The 27,685-nt window shown below is 47.4% G+C and overlaps 1 long non-coding RNA gene across 2 annotated transcripts; it reads right to left on the bottom strand.

The window, feature by feature from the left end:
* Window positions 1-298: 298 nt before the first annotated feature.
* On the bottom strand, window positions 299-27,685 carry LOC116594855. 2 transcript variants are annotated; one of them, XR_004287448.1, is made up of 4 exons: window positions 27,420-27,685; window positions 13,478-13,572; window positions 8,111-8,206; window positions 299-694 (listed from the first exon to the last, which is right to left on the bottom strand). It is a non-coding gene; the product is annotated as an uncharacterized LOC116594855 (long non-coding RNA). The 2 variants fall into 2 exon arrangements; XR_004287447.1 differs by lacking the exon at window positions 27,420-27,685 and adding an exon at window positions 27,261-27,391.

Raw genomic sequence — 27,685 nt, forward strand, 5'->3', positions numbered from 1 at the left:
ACAGCACGCATGCGCCTTCACGCCCTGGAGCTGCCCGCAGAGACAGGGCCGGGAGTGCCTCTTCCATCCTCCCAGGGCGGTTCTCTGCAAAACACCATGTCCACGCGGAGCGCTGGTACAGCGGTAGAGGCATTACAAAGCCCTCATTTATTCACTCGGCCCATCATGGATTCGTTAATTCCTTCAGCAAATATCTATGATGCCAGTTATGTGCCAGGCACCGTTCTAGGTGCGAGGTCATGGGGCCTGCCCTACGTAAGAGAAAAAGGAAAAAAAATAATTGCTTGTTTCTTTTGGAAAATGTTTATTTTGTATCATGAGGAGCATCTGTGGCTCCAAAATTTTGTTCACGGGAGGGTCTTAGAAGCAGCGATTTTTTTGTGGAAGGCAGAACAATGGAAACCTTGATGGTTTCTGCAGGTCCTGATCGCCCCTCCTTAGGAAAGGGCAGAAAGCGGCTTCTTCCTGTCCCCTCGAAGCTCAGTGGTGCCGGGGGAGGCACTCTAGACAATTGCTGTGCACGGAAGAGGCATCACGGGTCACATCACAGAAGCATTTCCCGCAAGTGCAGGCACATTAGGGTTCTCTGTCCTGCACGGTGATGGTGACTGCGGGTGCTGTGAGGTCTGCCCCGCTGGATGGGAGCCGCCTGGACAGCTGAGCCCAGGACTCCGCCCTCGAGGTCACCTCCATTCTACATGAGAAAGAAAAATAAATCCTGGTGTGTTCAACAAAGGCCATTTGGGGGTTATTCTACTGAAGCACATCCCAGTCGTTCCTGACTGATGCGCAGCTAGGGGCGAGAGGCAGGAAGCTTGGGATACTGGCTCGAGGCCGTTGGCAGAGCCTCACACCGGCTGCCTGGAGCGTATGTCCTGCATAAATCCCAGTAAAATGCTTCCTAGAGACCTTACTTGACTTCGTGTATATTCTTCTTAGCATTATATTACGTGGGATGGCATTGAGCGCACACTGACGGATATTACCAGATGATTCCTTTCCAAACCATTCCCTGGAACCACGATTAATTAAAAAATAATAAATAATAATAAAATAATGAAACACGTTCCCCTTTAAATGAAAGAATATTAAATATTAATTAATGGACTCAGGAATGCAAGTGTTTAAGGGTTTCTCAAGGGCTAACTCTTATTGCGACTTAATTAAGGAGCTGGGCTGAGAAGCGCCGGGCTATTTAACAGAGGTTGACAGGGCCTGGGTGACTCCGGCTGCACAGAGACGCGGCCTGTATTAGTCTTCCTCGCTTCTATGAAAGCAAAGTAGGTTTGTGTTCCACGTGGGGACAAATCCATTTGTCACTGTGAAACCTCTAAGGACAGGGATGTCCATTTCAAACCTAATTTGCAGCCATCTCTTCATGGTGGTGGTCTGGGACTGGAATTCATCGGCCCGGCCCAGGCTTTGTTCGGTTCCTCTATGCAAATATGTAGTGTCTGCAGTGAAATTTCCATAACACGCTAACAATTTGTTTTCCCTGAGATCTCCTCTATTTGTCACAGGCTTGGACCCAGGCCCATAAAGATATGTCACTCTTGCCCCTTTCATAATGGTTTTATGCAAATAATATCCAAGCCTTGGTTCTATGGTGATGATCTGCAGGAGAAAGAATCCTGGAGGAGAGAAGACAACAGAGAAGAGAGACGGGGAGGAGTAGGGGGTGGGGGGGGGCAGGTGCTAGGGTCGGGGAGGGGAGTGATGGGGAGATGGGGTCTTAGAGGGCGTGGAAGGAGAAAGGAAGGGAAGTGTGAGGCCTCCATGAGCAAACAAAAATTTATCTAATACTCCACCCCATGGCGGGATGGTGATGGAGATGTTGCTGCTGAGTACCTCCCAGCGTTGTTGTGAGGGACAAAGGACATCATGAAAAATACCGTGGAAAGAGCCCAGGATTCCCTCCCCAATATTAGCTATTCCTGGGTGAGCTCAGAGAGAGAAGGCAGGCCAGCTAGTGAGGGAACGGAGGATTTTTAAATCGAAGCCAGCTTACTCCTGGGGGCACATTTCCCAAGAGGACATGGGCACAGAAAGTCAAACTCGGTAGGCTAGTGTTCCCACTACTGACCTACTTGAGAACAGGCAGGATCTTCCCCCATCCAGAGCCTTCCCACAATGCCTTGCTTGGAGCTCTGCAAACCTCCTACACGTGAAAAAAAGGGGCAGCTTCCAATACTGGGGTCTGGGACAAGTGCCCTCTAATTAAGACTCCCTGATTCCCTCCACCCACGTCCCTATGATATGCATTCCCTGGAAAATGTTGTTGGATGTCTCATAATTATTTATCCAAATTTACTATATGTTTATGTTGTTCTCATCAGGTGGGTGTTACTAATCATTCCAATAAGAACTCAATCCAGGTGAAATGTTGACCATGCTTAATTTATAAGTAAAGTAATTGATAGTATAAGAATATATTGAAACAAATTATTGGGGCAAGTGGAAGAGATCGTTCAAGGAGAAACAGGAGATGATACACATTTTTAATGGTTAAGAAAACTCAATATATTTTTTAAAGGACAGTGGATATTACAGAGAGATCATATTTAGCTTTTACTGGACTTAAAAGAATGATGCAACACTTTTATTGCAAAATATCAACATTTACACCACTCTGTCATTTACACAACTTTGTCATGTTCGTCCTTTGCATTTGACTCAATTTTTTTCCCAGAAGAGCTGTTTGCCGAGAACACAATTCCTTTAAACCTCTCCTCTTGCGCCTTCCTTCCATGACTGGCTTTTCCCTTCAGGGCTCATTTTTCACAAAGAATCTGCATTTGTGTTAATTCATGAGAATGAGACCATGTGGATGAGAGTGAAGCCTGGGTCTTTGTGGGCGTCAAGATCCTGGGTGGAGAATGGGCTGGCCTCTCCCAGGAGCTAGGAGGCCCGCGCCCACCAGCAGCTCTGCTGAACGAGAGAGGGATTATGGCCTCACAAGCTGCAACATCACTGCCCCTCCTGGGATGTGGTGGTTTTGAGGGCTGATCTCCGAATATCTCCTGTTTCCATCCAGACTCTTCCCCACCTCCTTGGAAGGTGGGTACAGTCGTGTGACTAACTTCTACCCTGACATGGGGGAGGAAGTGACGGCGTCCCGCTTTGGGCAAATCTTTTCTAAGCCAGTCTCCCTTAAGCCATGGGATCTTCTTCCTCCGTGAGCCCGGGTCCCAGTGTTCTCAAGTCGTAGCTGGCCCTGAGGCGGAAATGCAGCCTTTGCCAGAATGAACTACCTCCTCTTGGGAACCACTGAGATCTGGGTCATGTTTGTTACCGCAGTGGAACTTCCCTGTCCTGGTCGCACTCAAGAGTCGTCTCGCAAAATTAGAAACTCCAGATGTGAAGTCTGGGAAGCACCCTTGTTTTCTCTCCAGCTCATGTCTGTAACGGCTTCTTTTCATCTCCAAAACCCGCAGGCTTTGATCAAGTCAAATCTGTGTACCTGGGTTTTTTTGGAATAAATGTTACAAACTGGGGAAAAAAATTGCATTTCTCCTCTGCCTTGCCTTCAGCAAGGACCCAGAAATTCATTACTGTGATGGTTCATTTTATGGGGCAACTTGACTAGTCAGGGAGTGTCCAGATATTTAATTAAGTGTTATTTCTGAGTGTGCCTTTGAGGGTGTTTCCGGATGAGATTAGCATTTGAATCAGTGGATGGAGGAAAGCAGATTGATTGCAAATGTGGATGGGCATCGTCTAACCCCACGGAGGGCCTGAGTAGAACAAAAAGGTGGAAGAAGGGAGAGTTTGTTCTTTGTGCCTGTTTGAGCTTGGACATCAGTCTTCTCCTGCCCTGGACTGGGACTTGCACCATTGGCCCCCCTGGTTCTCAGGCTTTTGGACTCAGACTAGACTTTTACCACCAGCTTTCCTGGGCCTCCAGCTTGCTGACAGCAGATCATGGGACTTCTCAGTCCCCATAACCATGTGGGTCAATTCCTTATAATAAATTGTACACACACGCGCTCATGCTACCATCTCCCACTAGTTCTGTGTATCTGGAGAGCCCTGACCAATGCAACACCCCAGCGGGCTCTTGCTGCTTCTCGTGGATATTTCAATATTGCGTCGGCAATGACTTCTTTATTCCTGCCTTCTCTGACCTTTGTGACATTGCTTGAAAATCCCATTTCCTGCTCTGACCTAGGGTCAGGGGGTCCCATCAATAAGCAGGCCTGGTGTCCATCAAAGCTCTCTATTAAATAAGAATGTAAACATGAAGGTCATTCCAACAGAAACACTATGTGCAGCTAATGGAGACCAGAGAAAGTGATTCATTAGACCAGAAAACTCGGGGAAACTGATTAGTGAGTCAAAAGGACATGACCCGTTATTCCACGAAAGCACACACAGACTCAGACGCCGGCCTGGATGCGCTGGTTCGCTTGATGAATGGCCAGCCCTGAAGGCTGGTGGGAACCTTTGCTCCTTTAAGTCAACCGAACAGCCCATTTACACATCTTTTTGAAATCTCCATTTTAGACAATGAGTTTCTGGCTCAATGGTGGTAAACTAACTGAAATTCTCACTTTGGGACTAGAAAGCTATCTTCCTACCATCATATAAATGTTTCCCCATCTATCTGGGGTCTTGACCGATCAGGGACCCAACATTGAAAAAGTTGAGGGAAACCAGACCACCTGATCCAGCATCAAATTCCTGAACGATGTCAGTGCCACTGCAGGGACCCTTTGGCCATGCATCATCACATTCCGAAGGTTCTAGTTTTAAGTCATTCTCATTTTCTCCACTGTTGGACTAATTAAAGCTATCCTAAGCTATGCGCATGCTGTCTTAAAGGGACAGGACACCTTCTGGCGGAGTGAAGGGAGACCATGATAGCTTGATGACTTCTCACAGAACCAGCTAAATCTGGAGACTGATAGTAACCAGCTAACCTGCGTAACATCTGAGACCTTCCACAAATCGTCACCTTCCTCCCCAACAGCCATGTGTCTGTAATCCTACCTGACTGCTCCTTCCAGGCTGAGACACTAAATACTCTTTTTTAAATGCAAACATCATATAACTCAAAGATTTTATCAGTCAGGATTCCTAGTTGCACACAACAACAACAACAAAGAACCTCAATTAAATAGCTTTGAATTAAAGGAATCTATACGATCAGGTAACTTCGAAGCGCAAGGAGTACTTAGTCTTGGGCACAACTGGATCCCGCAGTTCAGATGATGTCATCAGGTCCCACTAATGTCCCCTGGTCTCTGGGCTCCTCTTTCCCCTCTCAGGTTCACCCCTAGAATCTCCTGTCCTTGACTGCAGGACAGACAAAAGTCTGCCACTCCCCCCGGAAGCCACTACAGCTGCCTCATGGCATCTCATTGGTCCCGAGTGCGTCACATGCCTGTCCCTGCACCAATCACAGTTGCCAGGAAAGGAAACCCAGATGAGCCTGTTCCACGCTACATCGAGGGCTGGTCAAACCATGTAGGCAAGAGCATGGGCGTGGGGGGTGGGGGGTAGGGGGAGTGTTCCCAGGGGTTTGGTTACCAAAAGGTAGTACAATGGATTCTGATTTGCCCCAAAAATTAATATATATTACAAAAACCATATTCATTAACTAAACACACAAGAAACTAAACGCACAGAAACAAGGTTTTACTATCCTTCTGTCTGAAGGTGAACCCCATGGATGTCTTCACAGGGTTGACTTCTCAGATTAGGTACCTGTGACCTTGGAAAGAGAAATCCCCTACTGTTGGGACACGGAACAGGAAAGTTTGGACTATAAAAAGGAAGAAAAAGGTCTCAAGATACAGTCCTGACCGAGACAGCAAGGCGCTAAGCAATGGTGGCGACCAGCAAGAAAGGAAGGAGAGGTTTAGACAGGGATCATCACTATCAATTACAATGTAATGGCAAGGACAACTACCACTGGCAAAGGGCTTCTTCTGTGCCACTAGTCCAGTCACTCGACAGATATTACCACATTCACATCTCACGATTCTCTGAGGGTCTGCTATTTTTACCTCCATGTTATAGGGAAGACAACGGAGACACAGGGGGCTTAAGTAAATTACCCAAAGTCACAGCAACTAGCGGTGACATTGAGACTTGAAACTAGGCCCTCTGCACCAAGTTCACATACTCGAAAAAAACACATAGTGAAGAATGGCCCAGAACCAAAGAAACAGAACAGCGCTGCTGGAAGAGGATGCTGAACTCCTTAGATCAAATCCTCTTACTCTAGATGGGGAAACGGAGGCCTCCATACTTTGGCTGCTCTACTACCCCGGAGTGTTAGGGAGATCTCTTCTCTCTATAGTAGTGTGTGGCAGGAAATGCAAACCAAACTTGTTTCAGCAAGAAGAGAGTTTGTTAGCTTCCCAAACTAAACATCGAAGTGTTGTGCTGGTTTCAGGCATGGCTAGATTCTGGACTCAAGGACAACAAGGTTCAGTTTCCCTGGTGCTTTGGCGCTCTCGGCGGCTGTGTTCGCTTCCTTCTCAGGTTCTGGGTGGCGAGGGTTGTGCGGCCCCTCCTGCCCCTTCCTCTGAGTTCAACTCAGCAGAAAAGAGCCAGGAGTACCCAGGTAAAGTCCTGAGACTCATTCCGATTGGGTCACCTTAGGTCACGTGCTCACCCTTGATGAAACTCTGTGGCCAGGGCGCACCACGCAATGATTGGCTTAGCTCTAGAAATGCTGTGTGTTGATTGGCTTAGCCCTGACAAAAAAACGCTACACGCGATTGGCTTAGTTCTCGGTCTTGGGCTTCTCGGACTTCCCAGATCAAATAGATTGAAGGAGCTGGAGGGAACAGTCTCCAAAGGAAAGTGGAAGGGAGGGGTGCAGGTTGGGTGGTATAAGAAGGTTCTGTTTTCCAAAACACTGAGAGACAGAGATGCAGGAGTTTAAAAACAACTATTCACAATGCCCAGTCTCCTATGTAAGAAAAGTTCGATTCTTTTCTAATATTATTTGGAAGCAATCAAAATACATATAACCCACAGTGACCTCCTCCAGAAAGTCATCTGTATCTTTCAGATTCATCTGTTTGTGTTTGGAAAAATGGATTTGAAATCACTGACCTATTGTTTATGGGGTCTGTTGAGGCAGCAGTGACCGGTGAGTTCACGTGTTGGCATGCATTTATGAAACACCTTTTCTGCCTTAGAAGATGGGACTATTCCTTCTCCCCAGTCCCTGGGACATGCCGGAACACAGAATAATCCTTCAATGGAAACTGAGTGTGGTACAAGACCTCTGCAAAAGAAGGAATTGAGACACGCCCTAGATAGACCTTGCCTTCCCCAGGGAAAATGTCCACATAAGGGAGCTTTCTCAGTGTGATGATCTGTGATCCCTCATGAGAATTCAGTTCAAGCTTTTATAGGGGCCCCTCCAAGGGTGAAGAATACATCTTCCATGTCAACACAGTGCCTAGTTCAACACCCATGCTGGATAAATGGGAGTTGATGGCTGGGAATGAATTTTCCTACTTTGGGATTAGCTACCTAACAAAGGGGTCATGCCCAACCCCCTCTTCAAGATCGAATTGTTCAAGGTAGGGCTGGGTACACGGTGGGAGGAAGACACCCTCCACCTTTGGTATATTCCCCGGATGGCTGTATCAGTCAGGGATCTTTGGCTGCGGCCCACAGACACTGGGTCCAGCCAGCTTAAGCAAAGAAAGGAGTTCCTGGAAGGAAGTGGGTTAGCTCAAAAAAGGAAGCTAAAAGGCGAGCATTGAGTCATGTCGGAGGTTCCACAAAGAGGAAATAAAGATGATTTTTTCAGAACAGCACAGCGAGTCTAGTCATTTTCAGACTGCATTTTCCCCTTCAGATTCTATCACCTAGAGATACAAATTACCTACTGACCCAGCTAGGATCATATCCCCACTCTGGCTTGTGGGGACAGGAAGGCCATCTTCATCAAATAGTCCCACCAGGGCTGCACCTAATGGGGAAGGGTCTCTCTCCAAAAGAAAATCCAGAGGTTTTACCAAAAGTGGGGATGGCCCAAAAGGTCAAACACGATGGCCTGCCGGTCCTCTGGGTCCCTACCTCCATTCTACCTCTTCCTTTATTTGCCCAGAAAAGCAAGTTCCTTTCTCTCCCCGATAAATACCTGAGTGAGTCTTGGGCAAATGCCCAGGGACCAGCTGTTCATTGCAGCTTTGTCTGTGATAGTGAAACACATAGCGTCTGCTTGACTATCCATTGACTGAAGACAACAGCACAGGGACAGAGATGAAAATAAACGAGAAAAAATAGGTATCAGCAAGAGTCCAGCTCAAAAGACATTATAGTAAATAAAACTATGTAGATTGCAGAATACAAACAATAATAGCATTTATGCCAAGTAACATACATAACATTTGGGAGTATAAACAAATTATTAAAAGTATAAATCCCACGGATTTCCCTCCCTCTCCCCAAGAAGTAGCCACTCCCCTAATTTTGTTAGTAATAGGAAGGTTCAAGTGCACTTCTGAAGTCAGATTTCTGATCATAGAGCAGTGAGTACCCAGAGGCTTTGTGACCTAACAATTTTCCAGATGTATAAAATAATGCTTTTAAAAAACCTCAGGCTGCAAGTGTACAACCCCTGGCTAGGGCATTGTCTGCTTTGCTCTGAGATGATTTCTGTCCCCTGCGTCTGCGTGTCTTTCTTAGATACCCCTGACTGTGAACAGCTTCGCTCATTCCACCAGCAGCCGACTCACCCCTGCTCCCCTTCTCAGGATCCCTGTGGTTATTTGTGCTGTGCTGCTGGGGACTGAAGATGCCCTCCCCGCCACAGCACTGGGTTGCATTGTAATTTGTCTATTGATCGTCAGTCAGAATTCAGGAAGGAGCTGCAGGCACGGCCGTCTCCCCACGGGGACCTGGACATCATCCAGCCACACAGAACAAGAGATCAATGGCCAGATCCCGTCTGTGCTGGGATCTGCGAAGGGCCCCCAGGTCTGTGCAGGAGGACACAGGAGCTCTGATGCTCACAGAGAGAACTGCATTAGGACCCGGTGTCCCTGCCCTATCTCTATCTCGGGGTCAGGGTGGCAGAACCCTGAGTTCCCCTCACGTCCTACAGGCTGAGGGTTCCATTCACACAGATTTCTGCCCACGAGGCTCTCTCCCAGCTGGGATGGCTGAGCCTGCCCCGTAGCCAGGGGCTTCTCTGGACAGCCATGTGGGTCTGTCTCTGGGGGTGCAGCAGAGCTCAGAATTGGGGAACCGGGAGGGAAGAGAAAGGCTAGTAGACACCACACAAGCTCCCATCCTCCCCGCGTCTCCTGGAGCCATACACAGGTCTATACTGAGAGGAGAGAGAATGAATGCCACCTCCTATCACGGAGCATTCCTGGTTGTGTTGGGGCTGGCCTGACCGATAAAAGATTCTGAAGACTTTAAGTCTAGAATGGCTGTTAATAACCAGAAGCTCCTGCAGTACTTAACAGAACAAAGACACCTACCCCCAGGCAGAAGTGGAAGATCAATTGCAATGTTGGGAAAGGTTTATACAGCCTCTGAGTCAACAAGAAAAACCCCGGTGAAAATCAAAGTGTCAATATATGTGTTGAATATTCCCTTGGAGCTCTGCTCTATATTAGATGAATCTGAAGTGAGAAAATATATTCACTCAACTGTGCTTGGATATCAGTAACCACATATCTGATTAACACAAACTTAAAGAAGCATATTTATTGTCCCCTGTGACAGAAGTGATGATTGATTTAGCTTAACTACATTTGTCTTTTTGCTCTGCCCCGCCGGCAGGCTTGGCTTGGTTCTTAAGCACATCTCCTCATGATCGCAGAATGGCTGCTTCTGTGCTAGCCATCTTGTCCTCAACCAATTCTTTTCAAAGCCAGGAAATAAAAGAGTTTCTTCTTGTGCGTCCATTTTATTGAAGATGAAAACCTTCCTAGAAGGTTCTTCAGACCCCAGAATAAATGAACTCTCCTGTTACATTAGTCAGACTTGTGTCCCATGGACACCGTTGGCGACAGTGGAGGCTGGACAAGATGTTCCTGGCCTGCAGTTCGCTAAAGTGGGAGGAGCGCCATGCTCCTCCCAACAGGGAAACTGAGGCTAAAGCTGGGTAGGTGATGCTTCACTCCCGCCCCTGAAAGGCAGGGAAGACCTGTAGTTCCATCTCCTTTCCCAAGGGCTGTGTGGATATTTGGGCAGGACAATTCTTTACTGCGAGGGTTTGTCTCTTCCATGGAAAGTCATAGGGTAGCGTTCTGATCCCACACACTAAATGGGAGAAAGGACATCAGCCATCAATCATTGTGACACTCCAGAACTCCCCTAGAAACATCCAAATGCTCTCTGATGCACTCTGCCCTCAGTCTGTACCAAGGATTCTTAAAATGTGTGAACTGTGTCTCCAGGATTCAGAGACAATGGCCAGGGTGGGTGCGGGGGGCAGGACTCACCCCCAGGGAACTCTTGTTTCTGGTTTATTTCACAAATTGAGTTTTTATAATGGGTTTTTCTTTGATGAAAATGTTTACACCTAGAAATAGTTGTGAAGGACTACATGAATCTAGAGCAGAGTCATGTGACCAGTGAATTCGAAACTGCCTTTTACAAAGTAAGAAGAATTGGTCAACATGGTTATTTTACTGAGCAAATATTCTGATTAAATTTGTAATGGTTGGTGGAATAAATTTGGGCTGGTTGATAGGCTGCATTTTCTTTTATTTGCCACTTTTAGGAGGCCTCCGTCTCCCAGATTCATCCCTCATTCACACCAGAGATGGGTCTTAGAAACGTGTGTGTGCTGACCTCAACGTTATAGAAAACTGAAACATTTCAGGCAAAGGAATTCTGGCTGCCTAGCCAAATTGGTTTTGTTTTGGGGTTTTTGTTTGTTTGTTTGTTTGTTTTCCTTCTTCTTCCTTTGATTCCTGAATTTATGGAATGCTGTAGAGAGTGGAGAGCTCAGGGTTGCACTGTTTCTTTCTTCCTTGAAAATAGGAAAATAAAACTTGGCTAGAGTTGAGTGCCTCTTAATCCCCAATAAAAATCTGACATTTTCATTTCACTTTTTCTGCCTCTCGAATCTTCACGTAGCCTGAGGTGGGGGTGGGGTCCACGCAGCAGAGTATTACAGTAATCCCACCAGATAATAACCAAGGCATGCCTGAGGGTTTCGGGGAGACTGAAAGGTCCCAAGCCCATCCCTTTTCCAAAGTGATGAAAAGTTGATCTGGGCAGGATACCAAGTGTCACTTATCAGATTCCAAGTGGCATTGTCCTTGGCGCCTGGCCCTGCCAGGGGGCGTTTGTAGAGGGTAGGCTCCATCACCCAAGCAGGAGGGGTGACCCAGCACCAGGCTCTGGGGGATTTAGGATCCCTGGCGCAGTTCCTGGCTGGGATGGCTATTTGGTTCTGGCAAGGACCAGGGCACCATGGAGATGAGGAAACAGACAAAATGACTCATCTTGGCTCCGAGCCCAGAATATGTATGCTAATGCCTTCGTGCAGACAAAAATAAGATTATAGAGATAGTGAGTGCACAAAAATGCCCAACCTCAAATAATACCTCCCTTTAGTCCATCAACACGGAGGCCCAACAATTTGCTGAGATCCAGAGTCAAAGAGAAAATCATCACATGAGTAAAGTTGTCTATGAAGTCAGTTTTCCCCTCCCCACGCCCCACACTCCTCTGGACAGACGTTGCCAGGGCTCACCAATATCCCTGCCTCCCCACTTCTTCTCCACCCACTGGAGGCTCCGACTCCTAGACCCGCCTCGGGACACGTGACCGCTCCCGGCCAATGAAATCCTAGAGAAAGTGACAAGCGCCTTGTCCCAGCAGAATCTGGAAGAGCAGGATTGTGATTTGCTCTGCTCCCTTCCTGTGCCACAGGGGCGCTCACGGGGCTGTGTATGAGATGGCGCAGCCTCCATCCGACTGAGCTACTGAGTGACTGCGATCAGAGCCCCCCAAAGAGCCCACCTTAAACGCACCGTGGGAGTGAGAAGACTTGTGTTGTGTTAAGCCAATGGAGAGTTCAGTGTTGTTGCTGCAATATCTCCTCGCCCAGCCTGATTACTACGCCCAGTATCTTCCCCCACCATGCCCTATAGATGGGCACATTGAAAGCCCATGAATCCCTCTAAACTTCGGTTCAAAAGATGATTGCTGTTCAACTTTCCTCCAGGCAAAAAAAAAAAAAAAATTAGAAGTGTCACAGAGGTGATAACTGCTGACTTGGGCAAATCAGTAGTACTTCCCCAATATTGAATCTGATGCACAGGAAAGAAGCATTTAGAAGTGCTGGCATCAGGGATGGACAATTTAATGGCTGTGTCAAAAGAGAGCTAAATTGGGTCACCTAGGTGGCTCAGTTGTTAAGTGTCTGCCTTTGGCTCAGGTCATGATCCCAGGGCCCCGGGATGGGAAGCCTGCTTCTCCTCCCACTCCCCCAGCTTGTGTTTCCTCTCCCACTGTGTCTCTCTTTCTGTCAAATAAATAAAATAAAATCTTTTAAAAGAGAGAGAGAGACCTAAATTTAGCAATAGTGTCTAGTGACAGGTAGGAATCAACCAGTGAGGTTGGGATGCATGGCGCCATGTGGGGGATTATCTGAGCTCCATAGCTGTCACCCACGCTGCGACTGTATTTCATCTTAAATCCATTAAGAAGCGGGAGGAGAAAACATAGAGAAAACATGTTGTACATGGAGGCTGGTCAACATGTTTTAACCACAACTGTAGAAATCAAAAGAACTCCCATTGCTTTTGTTCTCATAACGAATGAGCTATAAAGAGATGTGAGAGTTGGTGAACTGTAAGGATAAACCACCCAAACTGACTTTATTCTATTAAAAAACAACAACACCAACCCTTGGCTCAGTGTAGAAGACATGTGTTGATTTTGCTCCCTCCCAACCACACGCACTCACACTATTTTTAGTAACAAAACATTCCCCATATATTTTCCAGTCGCAAGTCACAACAAGTGAAAACACATGTCCATGCAAACATGTGGACATCAGTGTTCATGGGGTTATTCATATGAATCAAGCAGTGGGAAAGATCCCAATAGGAGTGGGGGGGTTACAGAAACACACCCAAATTGCCATGTGCCCATATCGTGGAATACTATTCAGCAATTAAAAGGGGGGGGCTGTTGATGCATACCTTGGAGGGATCTCACAGACATTCTGCTAAGGAAGAAGAGTTTGGCTTAAAAAGTCACATGCACGATTCACAGACCTGTACCCCTGGGGCTAATAATACTATATATGTTTATAAAAGAATCTTAAAAATTTAATTTAGAAAAAAAAAGTCACATGACATAGAATGCCATTTATAGGACATTCTTGAGATGGAAGCTCCAGAGTTTGGAGATCAGACCTATGGTTGCCAGCAGCTGGAGGGATAGAAGAAGAGTGGACAACCAAGGGGCCACACAAAGAGATTTCCAGGCTGATGAACCCGTATTGTATCCTGAGGATGGCAAGGATACTCACTTTACTTCCTGATGTGATAGCGAGTACATTTCTTCTTTTGCAAAGTGGCTCCTCCTTTGAACTGAAATGACAGATATTTTCCGCTCCTTTTCCATCTGCACAGAAAACATCATATTATAATGCATTGTTTTCATTTTGCCATAATAACAAATCTTTCTTTGAATCAATAACAAGAAAGCTCATCTCAGGAGTAATTTCCTGATCATCAAGTTTTTGAATCTATATATTTTTAATTTGCCAACCCCTGCTGGCACGCCAGGTGGCGGGTATGCTAATCCCCGGAGATTTCACTGTGACTCTTCTAAGACTGATGCAAGTCGAACTTCAGATAACCTTCAATCGCGTGCACTTGTTAAGAAGCATCATAGAATCCGGAAGTCAAAGAACTGGAGGGAATTTTAAGAATAATTAGAGTTGAGATACTGCTTAAATCACAGGGTAAAAGTTTAGAGGCTTTGTCAACAAAGTAAGCTGTTGGCAATGCAAAGCTTCACTCAGTCCTATGAAAAACTCCAGCTCTTCTAGAACACATCCAGGAGAGTGAGCTTCCTGTCCCTCTCCCCAGCTATCTTTGATCTGGCACCTCTGATGTCCTCACTCCCCAATTATTCAGTTTGGATCAGGCATGGGTCTGAATTGCAAACAGCAGAATCCACTCCAGCTAACATGGGGAAGCAAAACTTCCTTCTACGCTCTTTAGATTCTGTGGCCGGGCCTGAGAATTAAGCGGACCTAAGACAGATTAGCAAGGGAGAGCTTACACATTTCATTTAATATTTTTACGTGCACATGGGAGTCTTCAAAAAAAAATAATAATAATTACAGTCAAGACTCTAAGACGCCACTGGGCCCCAAAGCTTCTACCCCTTTTTAAACAAAGAATGATAAATAGTAAGGATGTGACAAGACAAAGTGGCTTGGACTAGGGGCAGTGAATTGTGGGACAGTGACTAGGAGGTGTATCGGGAAAACTAATGGAAGATGTAGGCTACGTTAGTAGGTTTGTTTGGACAGATCCATTTCGGCATTGACTCCCAGTCTCTGGCGATAAGAATGCTCTTCTCCCTGCAGGGAGGCCCATCTTTCTCATGGGAAATTTTATGACCTGCTTTTAGGCAGAAATGGGCAGTCGGAGAGCCCTTCCTGTCTCTGTGCTTTCTCAAATGCCTTCAGCTCAGAATCCTCAATAGGTCAAAGTGACGTATTAAGAGACGGCATATTTCGAACCCCTTTCCTTGTTTAGGCCAGAAAGGAATTTATTTCGTGACTGCCAGGATCTCCCCAAAGCCAGAGAATCAGACTCGGAGGAAGTAATCAGGAACAAGGCAGGCTCCTTGACCTTGGCGTTGGGCGCAGAGCCTGCAGTTCATGTCATTGGCGCTAAGGATGGGATACAAGGGGGCAGCCTTCTGCCTCCTGGGTGGCTTCTGAGAACCCCAGATCTCTCGGCCACCCTCTCCGGAATGCACTCTGCCCACTGCCACCCCTCACCCGCTTCTCTCCTTGGCACTCAAGTCTTTGTCTTCAACTCATCGGCGGGATCCCCATCACACGTCTGCTCTCCGGCCGTGGGGGAGACTGGGAAGGTGGGTTCCTGGCTTCTCCTTTCAGGATGTGCAGACACAGAAATATCCCCCCCGAATGGAGAAGGGCTTTCTAAAGGTTCTGGAAGATCACACAGCATGGCAAATGTCCCCTCCCCGGCTACTCTCTGAGCCCAGCGTCCCAGCTCTGCTCTTGACCACAGCTACAACACTTTCAAAAATTGGCACAGGGGGATGACAAATGCAGTGTTAAATTCCCAACTCCCTGCTGCCGAGATCGGGAGGCCAGAGCTAATGTTTGGTCGAGGAAAGTCACAGCATAAATTCCAGATGTTATTCCAGGAAAAGGTGTTTCTGGCATGAATGTGTGATTTTCATGTAATGAAAGCCGTTCTGTTTTAGAAGAAAAAGAGTCTAGTTTCCCAGGGGAAAAAGAGAGAGAGAGAGAAATTGAGAGAGAGAGAATGTGTATGTGTGTGCACGTGCATGTGTCAAAGTCTAATCCTCAAAATGTTAAAAACATCATTTTGATGAATTGTATTATGTGATGATCATTTGTCAAATCTATTTAACGTCTCAGTGACATTATTACTGGGATGGCATAGCTGATTCACAGTGGGATCTGCAAGCAAGTGTTCTGGGCAGGGAAACAGGGATGGTGCAGTGCAACGTTAAGTGAGATACAACTACTGCAGGTTTTCCCTGGGCTACTACCACTATGGGGTTACCTTTAGTACTGTCGGGAAAGAAAAGGACATTTTGTATGTTACCATTTTTCCGTCTGTTAGTCTCTATCTACCTCTCCAGCATTGTGAAACATCAGGGCTGTAGTCAATAGTCATGGGAAATCAAAAGTCCCATTTCTTTACTGTCAGATGTCCTTTCCCATGGGCATGCGACAGTGTCCTCAACCCTGACATGAAAAGATCTCACAATCATCTTTACGCCTTATTCCCAAGTTTGGAATATTTTTTTCTGGACCCCTGTGAAATTTTCTCCCGTCCCTCAAAGATAAGTATGTTGGTCTGACGGGAGCTTTCCCCCCTCGAATAGAGGCATCTAATCATTCATCTGTTCAACAAACACGTATTGGGCTCTATTCTGTATCCAGAACTCAGCTGGCCACTGAAGAAACAGAAATAAATGAGACCCAATTCCAACTCAGAGGGAGAAGCAAGTTGGGCACAGTCAACATTTTCTGAAGACCTACTAAGTGCCAGGCACATCCAAGGTTGTGAGGATCTCTAGACGGGTAATGTAGAAATTGGCTGGAGGGAGCGGGGGTTTGCTGCTGAGGGCTGACCAGCCTCAGTTTCCCACTCTTCCACCCGGGACCTCAATTTTCCCTTAAGGATTCCACACACATTCTGCTGTTGCTCTGGCCAGAGGGTGGACATGAGGCTGAAGCTTAAATTTCCCTCCCGTGAAATTGTATCTTGGGATGACTGACCCAAGAAATAAGAATGACTTGGGGTCATCACCCCAAAACACAAGCCCAAAAGAGATTACCCAGGAGTTCCTGACCCCTGTGCCCCAGGACCGACCCAGTTCTTGTCCTGCAGAGCCTGTCCTCCAGTCCTTCCTGTTCTTTCCAAAGCCACCCACATCCTTCCATAGGTTCTTGTTTTGATACCGCTAGCCAAAGCCTGCTTCTGTTGTTTGCAACCACAAGACCCTGACTGATGGATACAGCTGTTCATGGAATGTGCCAAGGACAGGTGGGGGGGGAGGGTACAGCAGATCCAATTCACCTTCTCAGCTACAAGGTCACATTTTCCAGCCCCTTCTGGGTGCCAGGCACTGGGCAAGGAATAGAGTAATGTCATCCCTGCCCTCGAAGAGCTTCTAGTAAGGAGTTCAGCTGAACTCCCAGGAGGAACCAGAGTTCATTATTAGCTCAAACGAGAAAATCCTCCAGCGTGTGCGGTTCACAGGGAAGGCTATGAGACACCAGCTTCCTGTGAGTTCTTTCCTGCCCCGCAACCTAATTTGACCAGAAGAGGGACCATCCTCCTGTAAACAGTGCTTGTAAACATCATTGGGATTGCTGTAAACACGGCTGGGGAGAGTCCAGTGCTTGAGATGTGGGTAGGGGCTGTGCCGTCGGTGTCTGAGAGAACCACGTGGGCCACGGGTCAGCGGTTTCAAATGTTTCTCCCACACCGAAGGATGATTACCGTGGGGAAGGTCACTGTGTTTACCTTTATTTCAAGGCCGCTTCTTGGGGCATTTGTTGCGATGGAGTGTTTCATATTTTATACAAGAGGCTGCATTGAGAAGACTTGCAATTTGTCTTCTCGGTGTTTATTCATTCAATAGCTATTTAAAGAACTTCTACTATAAATGAGTACTATTCTAGACGTTCAAAGTAGAACACTGAACAAAATGAACAGAAATCCCTGTCTCAAAAGGGCCCCTATTCTGTTGGGGGCGGTTTATAACAACAACTTGATTTTCACTTAGAAGACTCTTCCCCACAGTCAATATCCAGTCGATGTGGTGTGCAGGGAAGGGCACCCCAGTCTTGGGAGGTGGGGCCAATGAGCCAGGTTAAACCAAACAGCACCAGCGTTGCCCTGGCAACAGGAATTCATTACGGGATGGGCACGTGAGCTAAGCTGATCCAATCAATTTCATCTTGGGCTTTTGTGAAAGCTACTAGAAAACGGGCCCACCATATTCCATTGTTTCAAACCAACCCCCCCCCCCAAAAAGAAAGGTCCCCAGGACCATTCTACCTCACCTGGTCCTGAAGAGTGAAGCCAAGACCTGTATTTCCTGATGACCATTGAATTTGATGTCTGAACGCAGTGCTACCCGATAAGCATCTAAGCTGACCACATAATGTACTGTCCATGGGACACATGTGAGAGCAAAAGGGTCACTCTGGACAACGACGCCAGAACAAGTAGGCATAAACAGGGACCATACTGGGCAAACCTGACTTAGACCCCAACGCCCTACTTGTGAATGACTTTTTCATCACCCGAGGCAAGACACTACCTCTTGATAAAGGCACTCCATATCCTTGCAGCGAATGCCTTCTGCTTAATTTAGCAAGAGGGCAGTTCTGAGGCAGAATAATTGGCGGAATTGGAAGGAAGTGAGCAGGCCCACTCTGGGACCTCCCCGCTCAGACCAGGACACCAGCTCGCCCCAAGTCCTGAGTGTCCGAGGAGCCCAGCTCTGCTCTGGACGTGGAGAACTCCAGGATGAATAAGGCCCTAGGGCACGGGTTCCTTCCTCCAGGCACTCACTGTCTTAGTAGGAGACATAAACACCTAAAACCAAATTCAGCACAAGACACTGAAGCCCACCCACTCAGCGGCCTCTCGGAATTGTGCTCACATTCGGGGTTTGCCTTTGTTCAGTTGACACTTAGGGATGATGGTCTGCTGAGCCGGCAGACTTGACCTCTTCCCTCCTCTGGCATCGACTGAAAAATTCCAGCCCTTCAAGTAAAAATGACAGGCCAGCCGTGGTTTAATATTTGAGCTACTTTCTGTCCCTCTACTATTAGAATTTCAGCTCATGAGCCTTGGAGTTGGAAACCCCTCATCTTCTTGTCAGGGAGACACCGCGGACGGAACAAAGAGCTCTGTCCCCCTGCCCTCTGCCCACTGCAGGCTTCTCTGAGGGAGGGAGGAGGCTCTGGTAGCATCCACTTTTGATAAGACATGTTCCCGATGTGCACTGGATCGCCAGGTGCATCCTTAACAAAGTCGTATCTGAAATGAACACAGCAGCAGCATTTTGCAAAAAGAAGAAAGACAGGTAGCAAAGGCACCATTTCGTCTGCCAGGAAACATCTCATAGTCATGGGAGGAAGTCGTGTGCGCCAGAGCCCAGCGTGGTGGCGTTGGCTGTAGCCATCTGTCTTTTGTACTTGGAAAAACCCAGAACGTTGTGCCGACGTCTTGCCTATACCGAATGGCCACACACCCCCGTGGTCAGCCCGCCAAGCTGGCCCCTTTTCCCTAATGCGCTGTGAGGAAAAGCTATCATTCCTCTGGTCTTCCTGAGTGGGGGAAGCCATGTGTCAAGTTCATGAGTGGATCTGATGAAGTGTAAGACAGCTCACCATCCAACAGCCAGTGGCCATGTTGCCTTTCCCTCGGATAATATTGGATTTTGAAGCAATAACATCAATGAGAGAAAGGCACGTAGCTAACAGCTAATTTCTGAAGAACATATGTTTCTGCTCAATTTTTGCACCTTTATTGCTCCGTGTGACGTTGTGATACTTTGGGCTGCATAACAGACCTGATTCAACTCATCTGTCTTCCATCTAATTCAAGTCAAAACCAGTAAAGCAAGCCAATTCCTGGTCTGTTTGTAGCTCTTCCCCGAATTATTGTCACTGATTGTCTTGTACTGCAATTTTTTCAGGAACCAAGAGGTGGGGGAAAAAAGGAACAGCTCCTGATGAAGTTGAAGGCAATCTCATTTTCTTTTCTATACTGTTTTCCTTAAGGATGAAAATGGCTGTTTGGGACCCTAATGACACACGTTCCATCTGCATAGATAACATATTGCTATTTTTATGAAGAAATCGCAAAGCAGGAGAAAATGTCTGCCTCGAGTTCCACCAGCACAAAACTAACCCATTGGAAACCTGTAGACTTCTTGATAAATTCGATAAGCTGTCATAGATTAAAACTTGAGTTTTTCAGACCACATTAGCTTGGAGCCATCCCCAAAACCCGTATCAGGCTTTTATTTTTCTCAGTCAATCCATTTTACAAAAATATCCAATCCATTCCATAACCTCTACAGCAAAGCTTTGGCCATTTCTGTCACCCCATGCCTACAGCCTTGGTCAAAGCCACTGTTACATGTCTCCTCCCTCACGGACCTCCTGGATCTGCCCTGGCCCCCTGCCCCGGGCCTTCCACCAGTTTGCTCTTAACACGATGGTCAGAGTGACCCTGTAATTTGTAAGTCAAATTGCTCACTCTGTAACAGGAAGCTTCTAAAATGGCCCCAAATTCCTGCCTCCCTGGTGTGTAATCCCTTCCCCCAGAGTGTGACAGAAACTGGGAAGATGTGGGATATCACCCTTACGATTAGGTGACTAATCCATTGACTTTGAATTAATCAAAATGGTGAGAATTCGGGTGGGCCTCACTTAATCAGGTGAGCCCTTTAAAGGAGCTAGGATCTCCCTGAAGAAGACATGAGCTATGATGGAGGAGGGACAGGGGACCGGGACCTGAGGTTGATCTCCAAGAGCTCGTGTCTGGCTAACATTTAGCAAGACAATAGGGACCCCAGTCCTTCAACCATGAGGAAATTAATTCTGTCAACCATCTGAGGGAGTTTAGAAGCGGACCTTTTCCTAATGCAGACTCTAGATGAGGTTGTAACCAGCTGACATTCTGACTTTATCTTTGTGAAACCCTTTTATCTTTGTGAGCAGAGGATCAGGCTGAAAGTGTTTGACTCCCAGGCCACAGAAACTGAGAAAATGAATTTGTGTTGTTTTAAGCCACTAAATATGTGGTCATTTGCTATAAAGTAATGAATTACACAATAACAGAAAACTAATACCCCCTCCTCTGTTCAAAGTCCTCCTCACTCAGAAAAAATCCAAATCCTCACGATGTCCTACAGTGCCTGCTGTGGTCTGGTTTACCCACCCTTCTGGCTTTTTCTGTGTGCCTGCCTCCCTCCTTCTCTCTGTTGCAGCCACACTGTTCAGTCTCTGCTGCTCAGACATGCCAGACATTCTCCTGCCCCAGGGCCTTTGCACTTGCTGTTCCCACTGCCCAGAATTCACTCTCTCCCCAGACATTAATTAGCCTGTCTTCTTCCTTCCCAGCTTGCAGGTCTCTGTTCCATGTCAGCTTCCTCTAAGGAGTCCCCCTTGAACCCCAATCCCACCATTCCCTGCTACACTTTCCTTCTTAGCACCAGCCACCTCCTGATTTGTACTAGATACATGTCATCTTTTTACTGATGGTCTTTGACAAGAAGGTGAGCTCCAGAGTGCCAAGACTTTCATGAATCTTCCACTTTATACAATAAGCCTAGAACAGTGACTGAAACCTAACAGATGGTCACAACTCAATCTTGAATGAACGAATGATTCAGAGTTTAATTGGGAAACCAGGCATAACAGAGCCATCATGGGAGCCTCAGAAGCCAAGTGAAATGCGCCACATGAACTTTGGAGAAGAGCCAAACCACAGAGTTCCATGAAAACTTTTTTTTAAGTTTCTCCCAACTTTATGTTTTTTGAAGAAACCAAGTAAACCTAGAGTTTTAGCCCTGACTTTTCTTTTCTTTTTTTTTTTTTTTTTTTGGTAAGTTTTCCTTTGCCTGCCCCGCAGCCATTAAAAAGAGTTCCTGGGCCCCCCACACACCCATCTGGTCATGGAGTCATTTGCACTTTGAAGAAAATGAGGCCGACGTGAGAAATCACTTGCTGTGTCAGTCAAGGCCAAGATACACAGCAGCAAATGTCAGCCGAAGACGGGGCCCCGGTAACAAGGGGCTGCCGTGCCTGATCATTTTGCATAATTGGAAGGCGAGGTTAACAGCAACAAGGAAAATTAACATGGGCGTCCAACGGTTTATGAAGCAGATGCTGGAAAATAAATAGAGCAGAGGGCATCCAGCTACTCAGCGCGACTCTGTTCTTTATTTTTTTAGAGTGACAGAATTACGTGGGGGCAGGGAGCAGGAGGGGAGCACATTCGGGGAGTCACGGCTGTGGAGTTGGGTCCAGGACTCAGCCTGGAGTCCAGCTGCCAGCACCCCAGCTGTGCGGCCCTTGGCGGGGACCCCATCTGCCCTCTCCCTGGGTTGAAGAAGGGAAACAACACTGATGAGAATTCTTTCTACTTTAGGGGCCATTGGGGGGGTCAATAACACACAGGAGACAAAACGACTTGGGCGTTTTCTTGACAAACCTTCTATGGTATGTCCCCTCTTGCCAGCCTGCTTCTCAGAAGTATCTCGCTGAAGCCACTTATCAGGCCCATGGGGTAGATACTGTTATTCTCCTACTTTGCAGACAAGGGCCTGCGGCATCCGGGGGGAGGGTGGGTTCTCTTGTCCCAGCTCCCATAGTGAAGCAGCAGAATCTGGATTCAAACCCAAGATGCCTGTCCCCATAGTCACAAGCTCCATAGCCTGACGTCTCAGTAGTACGTCTGCTTCTATGTGCTCTGTCCCCTGGTTGTTGGCTTACTGTATCTATGACTTAGATCTGGGACATTTAATAACAGCAGGACCCCAAGCCCTAAATCTGGGGGGTCTGAAAGATTGATGCCACGGCAGCTTGGAGGGACTTGGACACCAGGTATCCTGTGAGAGTCCCAGCCCAGAGCCAGGCAGGAGGGAACCATCTGCCAAGGTCCCAGGATCAGGCAGGACACGGCCGCCATCGCTCGAGGGAGGACATAGCTAGCAGTCAACATCCCAGCCTGATGCGCAACAGATGACATGAGACAGTGGAAAAGGAATTCTCTGCAGGTCCTGAGATGGGGGCTCTTCTCCAGAGCCCAGATGCCATGGAGGCAGGGGGCTGGGCCGGGGGCAAAGCACTTGTGGCTCTACAATTCCCTTTCAATAGGCCTTGGGGACCAGTAGGGTGAGGAAGGAATTCTAAACACAAGCTGAGGTTAAATTCAGTGTGAAGCAGTAAGCAGTTCCATTGTGCTGTGGCTTATTTAGGATATCCAGCACCTGAGTAAGGGCAGATATCAGATATCTGCTCACACTGGATTTTCTGTGATTTTCTTTTTTTTCTTTTAAAAAGAAGAAGAAAGAGGAGGTAGCTGGGTGGCTCAGTCTGTGAAGCAGCCAACTCCTGATTTCTGCTCAGGTCATGATCTCAGGGTTGTGAGATCCAGTCCCATGTTGGGTCCTGCACTGTGGGGGGTCCCTGCTTGAGGTTTTCCTTCTCTCTCTGCCCCTCCCCCCACATGCATCTTCTCTCTCTCTCAAATAAATAAATTTTTCTTAAAAATTAAAAACAAAAGAGGAAGAAAGAGGGCGATCACATTTATATTAGTTGTCTCCTGAGGGTTAATGAAATTGTAGAAACTCTAATCAGCAAGCTTCTCTTCAAAGGATCCCAGAACTTAACAGAAATATTGAGGGTGTGAATCGTCTCACATTTCTAAATCAGCCTCTTCTTTAACTTTTAACACTTAGCTGAGTTTATTTTTATCTGTTCAAAATATTTCAAAATTAAAAAAACACTTTTAAAATGACGGCTGGGGCCTACAAAATCCTTCTAACTGGGTGTCATCACCCCGCTGGTCTGTGCTTTTTAGTCATGAGCTTTGACACTTCCCCTAGCTTTGCCCCATACTTGGAGGGCCCACTCTGACATCACAGCTGTGGAAAGCCACTTCTAACCCGAGAGGTGGCTCCCTCCAATGCCCTTGGTGCTGGGCAGGTCCTGGGTAGAGAGAAGCCAGGTGGGCTAGGGGCGAGGGGCTGAGCACAGGAGACACAGGCCCTATCTGCCTTGGCAGCTGCCCCTCCACCAGCCAGGGTGCCACACAGGACCCAGACTCCATGCGCCCAGATGCCGCCCCGGGGATTCAGGGACGTTATTCAGAATCAAGGAGAAGGTGCATCGGCTCACCGTCAACCCCACCCCATGTGAAATAAGAAAAAAATAAAAAGAAGAAGAAGAAGAAGGAGGGTAGATGGAGAGGGACTGAAGGTGATTAAATTAGGTAGCGTTCCATTGTGCTCCCTTTTTATCTCCAAGCCCAAGGAGATCTGAGGCAGCTGCGGCCCTGAGGTGTTTCCTCCCAGGATCAGAGGGGGGGGGGCCTCCCCGTTACAACGTCAGGCTCAGCCATTCCTAGGTGAGGCCCACAAGGGTTCTCAGGAAATCACCTTTGTGCAGAGTCTCAGCTGCTTCTACCTGTGCAAACACAAGAAGCTCACAGAATGTTCCTGGCCAGGGCAGTGGCTCCTTGGGGAAATGCACTTGCATTCAGAGAGTCTAGTCTGACAGTAGCTGAGTTTAGAGACAAGGTGGTTTGTCCCAGAGAGGTCAATGTTCTCGACCTGAACTTTATTCCAGTTATCCACTTTTATCATGCTTTTAGATATGTTAATAATAATTATCAATAATGTTAGTAATGCAATTGGATGATTAAGGATAGCGGTCATCTCTTATTATTAACACTTAGATTCCAATGTATTATTTAATAATAAAATAATGTCTGCAGTGCTTTATACAAAATTGTGCAAAATGCTTTCATATGTGACATCTAGTTCGATCCTTGAAAGAGGACAGGGAAGGGCAATGGAACATGCTGGAGAATTCTGACCACCTTATCTTATTTCATAGGTGAAAAAATAAACTGGGGCACAGAGAGGGCAACCACTTGCCCAAGGACACAGAGCAAGTAAGTGGCTGGGATGAGTCTTGACACTCCTGCCCCAGGCTGGGGCTTTGGGTGCTGGGTGAAGCCCTAGGATAGGAGTCAGGGTCTCTGTGTTCCCCTCGGGCTCGGAAAAATCAAGTTAAAATTAATTCTTATTTAAGTAAGAAATACTAAACTTGGTCTCCTTTTTAAAAAATGAAAACCTTATAAATACGGGCAGTTTCCCTCCCTACCCTGGGCTTGGCCCCTTCTCCTTAGAGGTGGTCACTGTGCTGCTCTCACTGGGCTAGTCCCAGAACAGATTCCCAGGTACCACAGATATGACTCTCTACAGAGACAAGATGGTATTTTTGTGGGTACATGTTTATAGAGACCGTCCTTCCCGTCATATGAGTTCCTGCCCCTTGATTTCTCTCCCTCGAGTACATGCATTAAAGGTCTATCCACCTGGTGGCATGTAGGTCCCTCCCCCCCATGTCTGCTGAATGGTACACACAGTGCAGAAAAACCCCACGTCACCCTGCCTCCTCAGAGGGATGCACATCTAGGTTGTGAGATGGCCACGCCTTTGTTTCAGATGGTTTCCAGCCTCCTGCTCTAGGCAGCCGGCGCCACTGCCCTTGTCAGCCCTGTTCTGCAGGCAGTCATGGTCACCTGACTTACTCTGACCAATGAAATGTGAGCACAAGCTCCACATCTCACTTCAAGGCCAATGCTAAAAACCTGCCTGATTCGCCACCCTCAGTTGGTCCCTGAGGGGGATGACATAAAACAGAGCTCCTCCCTGATGTGGAGGAGGCATGTGGAGTATGAGTGAGAATCGACCATCACTGTTGAAGGCCCCGGGGTTTGAGAGCTGTTTGGTACTGGGGCGGCATCTTGTCTGTCTTAGTCGATGCAGATTCTTCTGTGGCCAGCTGAGTTAACATCCCCCCCACCCCCGAAGCTGTCCACACCTGAACCCCCATACGCTACCTTACATGACAAAAGGGCCTTTGTACCTGTGATTAACTCAAAGGTCTTGAGATAGGAAGAGTAACCTGGATGGTTCAGGTGGGCCCAGAGTCATGGCAAGGGTCCTCATAAGAGCGCAGGGAGTCAGAGTCCGGACAAGGGGATGTGACCTCAGAAGTGCAGAGAGATGGGAAGATGCTGCTGGGCATCAGCATGGGGGACGGGCCACCAGCCAAGGAACGCAGGCTCCTTCTGGAAGCCAGAAAAGGGAGGGAAAAGGATTGTCCCCTAGAGCAGCCCTGCCAGCCCACTTCAGACTTCTGACCTCCACAACTGTGGGAGAATAAATTTGTGTTTTAAGACACCAACTTCATGGTAATCTGTTACACGTACGGGAATAAGAAACCGGCACGTGTCCTGACATTTGTTGTAAAACAAACATTGTTCGATGAACATCTTCATGCCTCTTTGACGTATGTGGGTGTTTCTCAAATTGAGATCTTTTGCTTTGTTCTGTTCTGGATTTTTTTTTGGTGGGGAGGACAAAGGGAGCAGAAGAGAGAGGGTCTTACGTAGGCTCCACAACTATCATGGAGCCTGACACAGGGCTTGATCTCACAACCCTTAGATCACCACCTGAGCTGAAAGTCAGAGCCTTCACCGACCTGGGCACTCCTCAAATTTAGATTTTTCAACAAGGGATACTTTCGACAAAATTGTGCTTTCATTTTAAAGCATGAAAACGAACATTCTGCTAAACAAAATTTCATCTAAATTACCCAATATGCCGAGGTTAAATATACCACTTACTAATCTATTCCTCTTGGTTTAATATAAAGTTCCAGAAACTGCTGTCCACTCTCCCTATGACATTGCTGTTGAATCAGTCAGTTAGTGGCTGGCCTGGGGAAGAGAACTCCTCAGACCCGGCCTGAAGGAGCTCTCAGACATGGGACCTCTCACGGAGAAGAGATGAGCTAAGAGGGTCCTTCCCCGGTTCCTGCCGCCACACACGTGCTCCTCTGTTGCGCTGAGCTCTGTAGCGGCGGGAGACAGTGGGACAGGCACTTTGCATTGTGTTCCCTGGTCTCCGAGCCCCAATGTCACTTTGCATTTTGAACCCTTGTAGTTAACCCAGGAGGGGGTTAGGGAAAGTCACAGATCACCAGTGCAACGAACAGTCCTCAAGACCGCCAACCTTTGTCCAGCCGGATTGCACGGCCCCTGCATTTACAGCTAAACCTCCTTCCCTTTCATTTTTCTCCCCAGGAATCCCGAGGTACAGCAGGCCTGGGAACGAGGCAGGATTCTAAAGGGCTACTTGGATGGCTCCGGTCTGAGCCGTTCTCTCAATTTTATCACAAAGATTACCTAGCTCCAGAAACAATCAAAGGATCCCTAACATATGCGGCATGCTTTCACCTCCTTTCAGACCACAGAACATTTTATAAACAGACTGCCAAGTCATTTTAAAGCTGTGGACATTCAAATTGCTTGTGTCACTGAGCCCATGCTAGAACACACCAATTTCGAGCATTCGTGCGGCTCTGACTCTTCAAAAGCTGCTAATAGGCAGGGAGGGAGAGTAAGGCAACATTGGATGTCTTCCATTTAGGACACCAAAAATAGAACTTCTGAAAGAAGATGGAAGATGTCATTAACCTTCACACTGACACCTACCTCTCCAGAGGCCCCGCGGTGGCACAGGCTGCAAGTGAGGTCTTTAAAGATATTTGTGGCTATAATGGGCACTCAACTTGGCCAAAAGTGACACTGAATTCGCTCCTAACAAAGGGACATTTGGCACAGGTGTGAGGGGGTGAGAACAAGGGAAATACAGAGGAAAAGGAAAAGAGCTCATTAACAAGTCTTTCCACCGTTCACTCCGAGAGGATGACAGAGTGGAGAGGGAGTGGGGAAACTCACCAGAAACTCACTCTCAAAAATTGACAGTATTCTCAACAGTGATTATTATCTCTTCGTGCAGCTTCTCTCCTGTTTGCAATTTCCAGCACAAGTCCCCCCTCCATCTTCCGGTAACCCACCCCGAGAGTCACTCTCCCACTCTCCACTCATCCCACTCACGGAGCTCAGGATGAGCTGCTGGGTTTTAGGGTGGTCATGTGACCTGGCCTGGCCAATCCGCTGGCGAATCCCCCAGATCTGGAAGTGGTTCTGGATGCACCCATGACAAGAGTCCAAGCAGAGTGAATTCCATCTCTGGAGCAGGTGTGGCTGGGAGAAATGCTTCCCGGGGGCAGGTGCTGCTGGATGTCGACCCAACAGCGCCCCGCCCCTTGTTCCTGCCAGCACAGCACAGCCCCCAGTCTAGAGGGAGGCATTTACTTGCT

The sequence above is a fragment of the Mustela erminea genome, chromosome 7 (assembly GCF_009829155.1).
Source record: "Mustela erminea isolate mMusErm1 chromosome 7, mMusErm1.Pri, whole genome shotgun sequence".
Taxonomy (NCBI): Eukaryota; Metazoa; Chordata; class Mammalia; order Carnivora; family Mustelidae; genus Mustela; species Mustela erminea.